Source organism: Schistocerca gregaria, unplaced genomic scaffold, assembly GCF_023897955.1.
Source record: "Schistocerca gregaria isolate iqSchGreg1 unplaced genomic scaffold, iqSchGreg1.2 ptg000077l, whole genome shotgun sequence".
NCBI classification, from domain to species: domain Eukaryota; kingdom Metazoa; phylum Arthropoda; class Insecta; order Orthoptera; family Acrididae; genus Schistocerca; species Schistocerca gregaria.
In genome coordinates, this window is record NW_026061710.1 from 161,049 (window position 1) to 171,027 (window position 9,979).

The following is a 9,979-nucleotide window of genomic DNA, read 5'->3' on the forward strand; positions in this document are numbered from 1 at the left end:
ACTGCTTGGCTACACATCTGACACGTAACCGCTGTGATCTCCGACCAACACCACTTGCATTTCAGAACATGTCTTTCAAACATGTCTACAAAATCACCTTCACCTTCAAATACAGTTTCCTTGCGACTGACGGAGACCTAGGCAAAGTTTAAAGTTGCAATTTCCATTAAATCACGTTAATCAGAAAAATGGTAATTTACATCTGCAGCGGAACAAAATTCCGTTCCGCCCAGCGTGGGGCTCGAACCCACGCCCCTGAGATTAAAAGTCTCATGCTCTAGCGACTGAGCTAGCCGGGCTGCCTCTGTGAACACATGCCGGGTACCACGTCACACAGTACTCGTTTGGGTTGGGTGGTCCAATACAGAATCTCTCCATGCTGCCTAATGTGTTCCTAACGTCACACTCGTCACGTACTTCACTTTTATTTCACAATCATTTCTGAGAGGTAAAGGAATTGCATGAAAACCTGCAGAGCTAGTGGCGTCAAAATTAACACACATACTGGATGTGCCTCATAAGCCGAACGAGTTACTTTCCGACGTTGTCTTAGATGTACAAGTGCCAGTCAAAACTCGCGGCGACGGCACTCTGCCGACCATTTCGCTAGTTAACACCGGTCTTGTTGTGTGTGTTTCAAGCTGAAGAACATCTCCAAGCAGGAAATGGTCAACAGCAACATTCAGACGGTTTCGTACTGCTCAATTGCTACATTAAAACGGTATGTTTCTTTTTCAGAACTGGAAAAACACGACCGTGACAGAATTCAAACCTGCAGTCTTCGGATCCGAAGTCCGACGCCTTATCCTTTTTTTTTTTTAATCTCATTTTGTGCGCTTTTCTTTGTTGTATCTGCTCGGGGCGGGCGTTGTAAGACATCCGATGAAGTTCATTGATGATCGATCAATTCAGTTCACGGTACGTAACCCTCTGACCGAACACTCTGAGCTAACGTGCCGGCAAAAATCTCATATTGTTCGTTTCATCTGCTAGTGGCGGACGTCGTAAGACGTCCGTTTCAGTTCGTCGTTGATCCCTTAACTCAGTTGTTTTTTTATTACAGAGGCAGCTAACACTGACCGAACACGCTGAGCTCCGTGCTGGCAAGACCATTTCGCTAGTTAACATCGGTCTTGTTGTGTGTGTTTCAAGCTCAAGAGCATCTCCAAGCAGGAAATGGTCAACAGCAACATTCAGACGGTTTTTGTACAGCACAATTGCTACACTAAAACGGTATGTTTCTTTTTCAGAACTGGAAAAACACAACCGTGACAGGATTCGAAAGTGCAATTTTCGGATCCGAAGTCCGACGCCTTATCCATTAGGCCACACGGTCACTGACGACTTAGTATAACTTATATACGACTCATCTCGAAACGCTCACACCCCTGAGGAATTGTGTTTTCGTTCTACACAGCCGCTGCCCCTTGCTCTTTCCCACCCATTCGTTACTTTCAACCTCTTACGAGAACGACCAAATATAAACTGGGAAACAAGACCACACTCTTAGTGCATTCGGAATCGAAGGCGGGGCGTCTCTCGCCGCATTTGCTACGATGGCCATTTGCTACTTCTGCAGAAGCGGCGGCGACGACGGCCGCAAGAGGCTCTGAGATATGTGAAATATACATCTATAAGATATAATTCAGACTGCCTCGTCCCACCTTATGCTGTACCGCTTTGCTTTATCTGCGCTATTCGCCTTAATCACATCTGAAAGTAATTCTTAATAAAACGCCTGTCGCTAATTGTTCGTCATCCCACATACTGTTTGCTATACGGTCACGACGCGCAACTGATTTCGAAAATTCGTCGGCCTCCTGTGAGGATCGAACTCACGACCCCTTGTTTACTAGACCAGTACTCTGCCACTGAGCTAAATAGGCGCGGCGTAGCTGTTCTTTTGCGTACTTCGTTCTTACGGTCGTCTGGATCATCAGTCTTCAGCTGATAACACTTCATATCACCGACTAATATTTGCAGCTTTGGCGACCCATTACTGCTTGGCTACACATGTGACGCGTAACCGATGTGCTCTCCAAACAACAACACTTTCATTTCAGAACATGTCTTTCACACAAGTCTACAAAATCACCTTCACCTTCAAATACAGTTTCCTTGCGACTGACGGAGACCTAGGCAAAGTTTAAAGTTGCTATTTCCATTACATCACGTTAATCAGAAAAACGGTGATTTACATCTGCAGCGGAACAAAATTCCGTTCCGCCCAGCGTGGGGCTCGAACCCACGACCCTGAGATTAAGAGTATCATGCTCAAGCGACTGAGCTAGCCGGGCTGCCTTTTAAATTTTTTTTAAAATTTTTTAATAGTTTATTTTCTTTTTTTATGCATCTCAGCGCTAGGCAGTCGGCGGCAAGGCGGGCAGGCGTCGCATCCTTAGGCCTGGCCACGATGTCACCGCCATACCCCGCACTCATTCGCATGGTTTTGTGATTTTATGTTATGGCTATTTGTGTATTATTCATTTTTGTATTAATTTTCAAAGTGGCATCATGTGCGCCAGTGTTTTTATACATATAAACAGAATGTTAAAATAAATCCATGTCTGGTCTTAGGATCACGCAGCACACTATGAAATCCAGCACAGCAGATACTCTAAGTTGGTCTTCGCGTACAAATAATTTTCCCAGTTTCCATGTCGTTTATTAGTATGGTGAATTCTGTTGCCAGATGGTTGATTGTGGATTCCTGCTTCTCAAAACCTTGAGCATGCTATGCGTTTGAAGATGCGCGCTGGTAACGTGGGGGCACCATAGAGCAGGGACATGCCAAACAACCATTTCCCGTATTATAAGTCCTCTTGATAGGAATAATAGAAGCTGCAGAAAACTTCTGGTTCTTACTAAATCTTTGTGCAGCTTTGATGAAAGATAATGCGAAATGAAAGTAAACAAATGAGTATCCTCTTCTGGGTGTCGCACTGCGGAACCAAAAGTAAAGTGCTTTCATTGCAAAACGAAAAGGAACACCAAAATACAATTAAATGTTCGAGGCCGAGTGCACGATGTACTCTGTACCGTCTATTGATCCATGATGCAAATCACCCACATCTGACGGTGCGGAGCAGACCAATCCATGGAAACAATAACAATAATAACAAAGTAGTGAAAAAAAAGAAAAACTCCGCCCAATGGATTTAGAAACTTAAATTCTTCCATCACTTAAAGCAATAGTGAGAAAATATTGGAACTGGTCTTTATACTGTCGCAATTTCCTAATCGCATAGTACTCTTCGATGAGGTACATCTGATAATCGTGTAGCGTTGCCGTTGTATGGACGAGCATGTAATAGACGAACTGGCCCATGAGCCAGACATAACTATTATTCTTAGATTGAGGATAAAGCTGCCAGTCCGGTCGGAGCGCGTCTTGAAGTTGAATGGAAGTATCCGACGTCCTATTAATGGCAGCGAGTTTCTTTCGTGTCCACTGCCATATCTGTGTTTGATCCCTGCAGTGGAAGAGATGCGGCAGGGTTTCCACTAGGTTACACTTGGCACAAAACGGGGTGGGCCGCAGCTTGATTTTGTGCAATTTCTCTCCAGTGGGAATCACCTTATTGACAGCGTCATGCCAAACAGATCGAACTCTGGAACGAAGGAACGGATAACTAATGTTCTTCCATATATTTCTATAGTTTATGCCTAAATGTTTCTTCTCAATTGGGTTATTCAGCTGCCGTTTAGTAAGAGCACGATAGATCTCCGCCGTGTGGAACGGATGCGGGTTATCCTGAACATAGCTGAGCTCCACGTAATAACGCCAGACATAGCTGAGCTCAGGATGAATGTGTCCCACATACGTTGGCGCAGACAACTCCTTTGGACGTAAGGTCTTGAAAAGCTGTTCCGTAAGGCTATTTTGGTTACTGTGTAGTATGCGGGAAGTACGAGTTAAAAAAGTAGCAACACATTGGGATTCAACGTCTTTGACGCCTAAGCCACCTCGGGAACGAAGTAACGAAGTAGCTTTAAAGGAAACTTTAAAGATGTTCCCTCCCCAGACATACCAGCAAGCAAGTGCTAAAAATTTTTTCGCAATGGCTGTTGGGATTGGTAAAACAGCGGCAGTATGATAGAGCTTACTGAAAACGTAACTATTAATAAACTGTGCCCTCTGCATCCGGTCTAAAGACCGCATGTTATGTTCTTTGATCACCGCACGTAAGATGGTAAGCTTGCGTTCCCAATTCGCGTTGAGCATTGCCTGGGGATGTGGTGATATAACCAGTCCTAAATGCCACAGATGTTCGGTCTTCTCCAACCAAGAAATATCGATGGAGTTTGGATTACGACCCAACGGCATGATTTTGGACTTTCGCTCATTAAGTCTGGCGCCACAAGCGACAGAGTACTGATGGACAATCCGACGAACTGACCCCAGCTCTTCGGTGGTGGTAATAATCACACTGATATCGGCGGCATAGGCGTGGTAGACCGTTTTGTTGTTTAACGTTTGCAACCCATGTAAAGTTATGTAAAACTTTTTAAGAAGTGGCTCTATAGCAATCGAGAATAAAGTCATGGAAAGGGGGCACCCTTGTCGTACTGATTGTCGTATAGGCACAGGGGCGGTTAACTGGCCGTTAACCTTCACGCGTGAAGACGTTCCGCAGATACATTTCTTAATAAGCTGTCGAAAACGCTGACTGAATCCCATTTTACTCATTGTGCGCAATAAAAATCAGTGATTAATTCTGTCAAACGCCTTATCGAAGTCGAGAAACAGTAACGCCAAATCAGTGTTGGTAATCCAAGTTAAATAAGCCAGGTCACGATATTCACACAGGGCATTTAACATAGATCGACCACTGACTGCACTCGTCTGATAAGGGCCAAGTACTTTGCCAAGAAGCACTTTAAGCCTGTTGCTTATAATCCTAGTCAAGATCTTGAAATCGGAGTTAAACAACGTAATGGGCCGAAAATCATTTAACATAGTCGGATTTGATGTTTTAGGAACCAGGACAACCATTCCTTGCGTGAACTGCGGGGGGAAGGCAGAATGCGAGAACAATTCATTGTACATTCGGGTCAATTCGTCACCGATCACATCCCAATACTGTGAATAAAATTCGACCGGTAAGCCGTCTAAGCCGGCAGCTTTGTTCTTGGCAGCGCACGCAATAATGGACTTAACTTCAGAGTTGGTGACATTGGCCAAGAGATCAGCGTTATCATCCTGATCCACTGTGGAGGCGATGTCGGTTAAAAATCATCCCCCGCCGATAGATCGGTATCTGACTCGGAATAATGTTCTCGAAAATAATTGAAGACATACGCCTTGATAGCACCCTGCTCATTGTACAGATGCCCCCCAGCATCCGTAAGATGAGCAATAAGTTTTTGTTTACCACGTTTCTTTTCCCGTATGATATGGAATAACGATGTGGACTCGTGGGAAACGTCATCAGAAGAGCGCGATCGTACCCGATTACCAACAAGTGCTTCACGAACTAAAGTTGTAAGTTTTGCTTTGATACGCTTGATGCGGATCAGGTTGTCGGACAATGCGGAGGGATCGCTGTACAGCTGGCGTAAACCGAGGAAATAAAATTCTAGAGACTGTTTCCTCCAATAAGCCCTGGTCCTGGCAAACTTGCAGAGACATTTCTGAATCCGCGGCTTAACAAAATCCGTCCACCAAAGAATGCGCTCCCTATACCGAGCTTGCCTCTGGAGGCACTGCTGCCACGTGGCAACGAGGCAACGCCTTCTTCTAGCAGAGAGACATTCAGCTGCCACGTGCCGCGTCCCAAAAATGTCTTCTGTCGCAAATGCCGTAACGTTACGTGGTATGCGGAGTGGTCACTAAAACTGAGCGGCCATAGTTCACAATCACGAATGGTATTTAAAAGGTCTTGAGAAACATAAAACCTATCCAGACGGCTGGAAGAAGCAGCGCTCACATAGGTATATCCCATCGTGTGTGGTCGAAGGTGACACCAACTATCTTTTAAATGCAGTCCATCTGTTAACATTAGTAGGTCGGGACAAAAATTAAAATTCGGACGTTGATCTGCTTTGCGCAAAACGCAGTTAAAATCCCCACCCAGGATGATCTTCAGACGAACGTTTGTCAATAATGGCACAACTTCAGCCCTAAAAAAATCACTTCTGTCCCGTCCGCCAGCGGACCCTGTCGGGGAGTACACGTTCAGGAGAAGCAAATCCTGTAATTGGGCGGCAATGCCGCGTCCCGTTTCTAAGATCGCAGTAGGTTGGTAAGCCATGCCAGCTTTGAATAAAATCGCAGTTCCCGTCTCAGTGCCTAGATTTAATATGGCATCATACCCAGGTATTTTTCTAACCTTGGGTGACACAACTTCTTGGAAGAAAACTATATCGATATCTGCTGCATGTAGAGAGTCGGTCAAACATTTAAGTTTGACATCGGATGCGATCCGATTTAAATTAACTGTGACAAGTGTGTAATCTTGCATGGTGGGGATAGGAAGGGTCCGTTTTATTCACTGTCGTCGGCCCAAGACTTTTCGGATGGCGTATGCTGATGGCCAGTATCCATCAGCTCAGGACTCGGACGGTCGACATGCATGTCCATATCGGCCTCCCCCACGTGGCGGGCGACGGAACCCATTTCATCTGTGCTGCCGCGGTCACTGCCGTCTTTTCGGATCTGCTTTATGGTGCGCTGCAGTTTCTTTTCCAGAGTGCGTATCTCCTCCTCACTCTGCTTCCGTGCCGCCCGCTTAGATTTCCCCGTTCTTTGGGGAGGTGCGTCGGCGTCAGAAACGGTTTTGGTATCCGTCAAGAGGCTGTGCGTAGAGCCTTCCTCAGATTGGTCACTGCCGGGAGGGAGGGGTGTGGGGGGCGCAACGTCAGGGGTGCAAGAAACGCGCGACCTGTCGCCACCATCCGACAACTGTTTCAGCTCAGCGAACATGGTTGGAGTAATGACGGGAGTCGGTCCTGCATGGTCGGCACGACGGCCGACAGTCGCGCTATTCGTTCACGAGACTCAAAGGGCCTTAGACACGGGTTCACAGGTAGATGCCGTGTTTCTTGACTTCCGCAAGGCGTTTGACACAGTTCCCCATAGTCGTTTAATGAACAAAGTAAGAGCATACGGACTATCAGATCAATTGTGTGATTGGATTGAGGAGTTCCTAGATAACAGAACGCAGCACGTCATTCTCAATGGAGAGAAGTCTTCCGAAGTAAGAGTGATTTCAGGTGTGCCGCAGGGGAGTGTCATAGGACCGTTGCTATTCACAATATACATAAATGACCTGGTGGATGACATCGGAAGTTCACTGAGGCTTTTTGCAGATGATGCTGTGGTGTATCGAGAGGTTGCAACAATGGAAAATTGTACTGAAATGCAGGAGGATCTGCAGCGAATTGACGCATGGTGCACGGAATGGCAATTGAATCTCAATGTAGCGAAGTGTAATGTGATGCGAATACATAGAAAGATAGGTCCCTTATCATTTAGCTACAAAATAGCAGGTCAGCAACTGGAAGCAGTTAATTGCATAAATTATCTGGGAGTACGCATTAGGAGTGATTTAAAATGGAATGATCATATAAAGTTGATCGTCGGTAAAGCAGATGCCAGACTGAGATTCATTGGAAGAATCCTAAGGAAATGCAATCCGACAACAAAGGAAGTAGGTTACAGTACGCTTGTTCGCCCAATGCTTGAATACTGCTCAGCAGTGTGGGATCCGCACCAGGTAGGGTTGATAGAAGAGATAGAGAAGATCCAACGGAGAGCAGCGCGCTTCGTTACAGGATCATTTAGTAATTGCGAAAGCGTTACGGAGATGATAGATAAACTCCAGTGGAAGACTCTGCAGGAGAGACGCTCAGTAGCTCGGTACGGGCTTTTGTTGAAGTTTCGAGAACATACCTTCACCGAAGAGTCAAGCAGTATATTGCTCCCTCCTACGTATATCTCGCGAAGAGACCATGAGGATAAAATCAGAGAGATTAGAGCCCACACAGAAGCATACCGACAATCCTTCTTTCCACGTACAATACGAGACTGGAATAGAAGGGAGAACCGATAGAGGTACTCAGGGTACCCTCCGCCACACACCGTCAGGTGGCTTGCGGAGTACGGATGTAGATGTAGATGTAGAACCTGCAGGTGTGCAGCGTGGCTGTCGGCATCGGTGACATCACTACGAACGGGACATTGGGGGGTTGTCGCAGAGTTGTTGACAATAACTGCGCCGGCGTCTGGGGTCACCGCAGCCGGTTGGTGGAGCGTCGGGTGTGTCACAGGCGACTCCATCAGAGTCTGGGCGTAAGACAACCGATTGTCATCTTGCCCATCGAGAGGCGTAAGACAATGTTGCATTCTTCGTCGACCCGCCCGGACACGGGGACAAGCAGATTTTAAATGGTCGGTAGAACCACAAATTACACAAGTTCTCGGTTGTCCTTCGTACATCACCACCGCTCGAAAACCCTGCACCAAAATGTTGGACGGGATGTGCTTCGTCAAATCAATTTTCGCATTCCTAAAGCCATTATCTAAATTGAAATGTCTGTAACCCCTCCACTGCCCGGCATGAATTTGCAGGACATTACTGTAGCGAGACAAAGCTTGCCGAATTCTATCGAAGCTAACTTCGAAAGGCAAATTAAATATCCGGACGGTTCGTAGCCCTAGGCCAGCATGACTAACAGACACTTTGCATATTTCGCCTTTAGAATTTACAAAATCCGCTGTGCCCTCAATGAGGGTCATAATACGAACGCAAGGATCGTCACTAACAAATTTTACATACACAGCGTTCGCAAGAAAATCATATGAAAAGCCAAGAACTTCTTCATCTCGCAGTCCTAAACGATCGTAAAACCAGTCAACGAGTTCGTGAACCTGAGGTCAAGCATATCCATACGGAAATCCAAATCGTAGCGTGTAACGTCTCAACTCATCTTCCATCACTTTCTTGAAGTACTACTTACAGTACCAACAGCTGCGGGCGACGCCAAGCTCAGGCGAAGCGACCACTACCGCACGTCTGCTCATGGCCGCGGCCGCGGTGGAACTATCTGCCTAGGTGAATATGTGCCGGGTAGCACGTCACACAGTACTCGTTTGGGTAGGGTGGTCCCATACAGAATCTCTCCATGCTGCCTAATGTTTTCCTAACGTCACACTCGTCACGTACTTCACTTTTATTTCATAATCATTTCTGAGAGGTAAACGAATAGCATGAAAACCTGCAGAGCTGGTGGCGTCAATATTAACACACATACTTGATGTGACTCATAAGCCGAACGAGTTACTTTCCGACGTTGTCTTAGATGTGCAAGTGCCAGTCAAAACTCGCGGCGACGGCACTCTGCCGACCATTTTGCTAGTTAACACCGGTATTGTTGTGTGTGTTTCAAGCTGAAGAACATATCCAAGCAGGAAATGGTCAACAGCAACATTCAGACGTTTTCGTACTGCACAATTGCTACACTAAAACAGTATATTTCTTTTTCAGAACTGGAAAAAACGACCGTGACAGGATTCGAACCTCCAATCTTCGGATCCGAAGTCCGACGCCTTATCCATTAGGCCACACGGTCACTGACGACCAAGTATAACTTATATACGACTCATCTCGAAACGCTCACACCCCTGAGGAATTGTGTTTTCGTTCTACACAGCCGCTGCCCCTTGCTGTTTCCCACCCATTCGTTACATTCAACCTCTTACGAGACCGACCAAATATAGACTGGGAAACAAGACCACACATTTTGTGCATTCGGAATCGAAGGCGGGGCGTCCCTCGCCGCATTTGCTACGATGGTCATTTGATACTTCTGTAGAAGCGGCGGCGCCGCCGCCGCCGACGACGACGACCGCGAGTGGCTCTGAGATATGTGAAAAATACATCTATAAAATATAATTCAGACTGCCTCGTCCCACATTATGCTGTACCGCTTTGGCAAATTCTTTATCTGCGCTATTCGCCTTAATCACATCTGAGAG

The 9,979-nt window shown here is 46.3% G+C and overlaps 3 non-coding genes across 3 annotated transcripts; all 3 read right to left on the reverse strand.

Annotated features, from left to right (window-relative positions):
* Nucleotides 1-226: 226 nt before the first annotated feature.
* Nucleotides 227-299, reverse strand: Trnak-uuu (transfer RNA lysine (anticodon UUU)). Its single transcript has one exon. It is a non-coding gene; the product is annotated as a tRNA-Lys (tRNA).
* A 1,925-nt stretch (nt 300-2,224) lies between these two features.
* Nucleotides 2,225-2,297, reverse strand: Trnak-cuu (transfer RNA lysine (anticodon CUU)). Its single transcript has one exon. It is a non-coding gene; the product is annotated as a tRNA-Lys (tRNA).
* Nucleotides 2,298-9,500: 7,203 nt separating this feature from the next.
* On the reverse strand, nt 9,501-9,573 carry Trnar-ucg (transfer RNA arginine (anticodon UCG)). Its single transcript has one exon. It is a non-coding gene; the product is annotated as a tRNA-Arg (tRNA).
* Between the last annotated feature and the right edge of the window lie 406 nt (nt 9,574-9,979).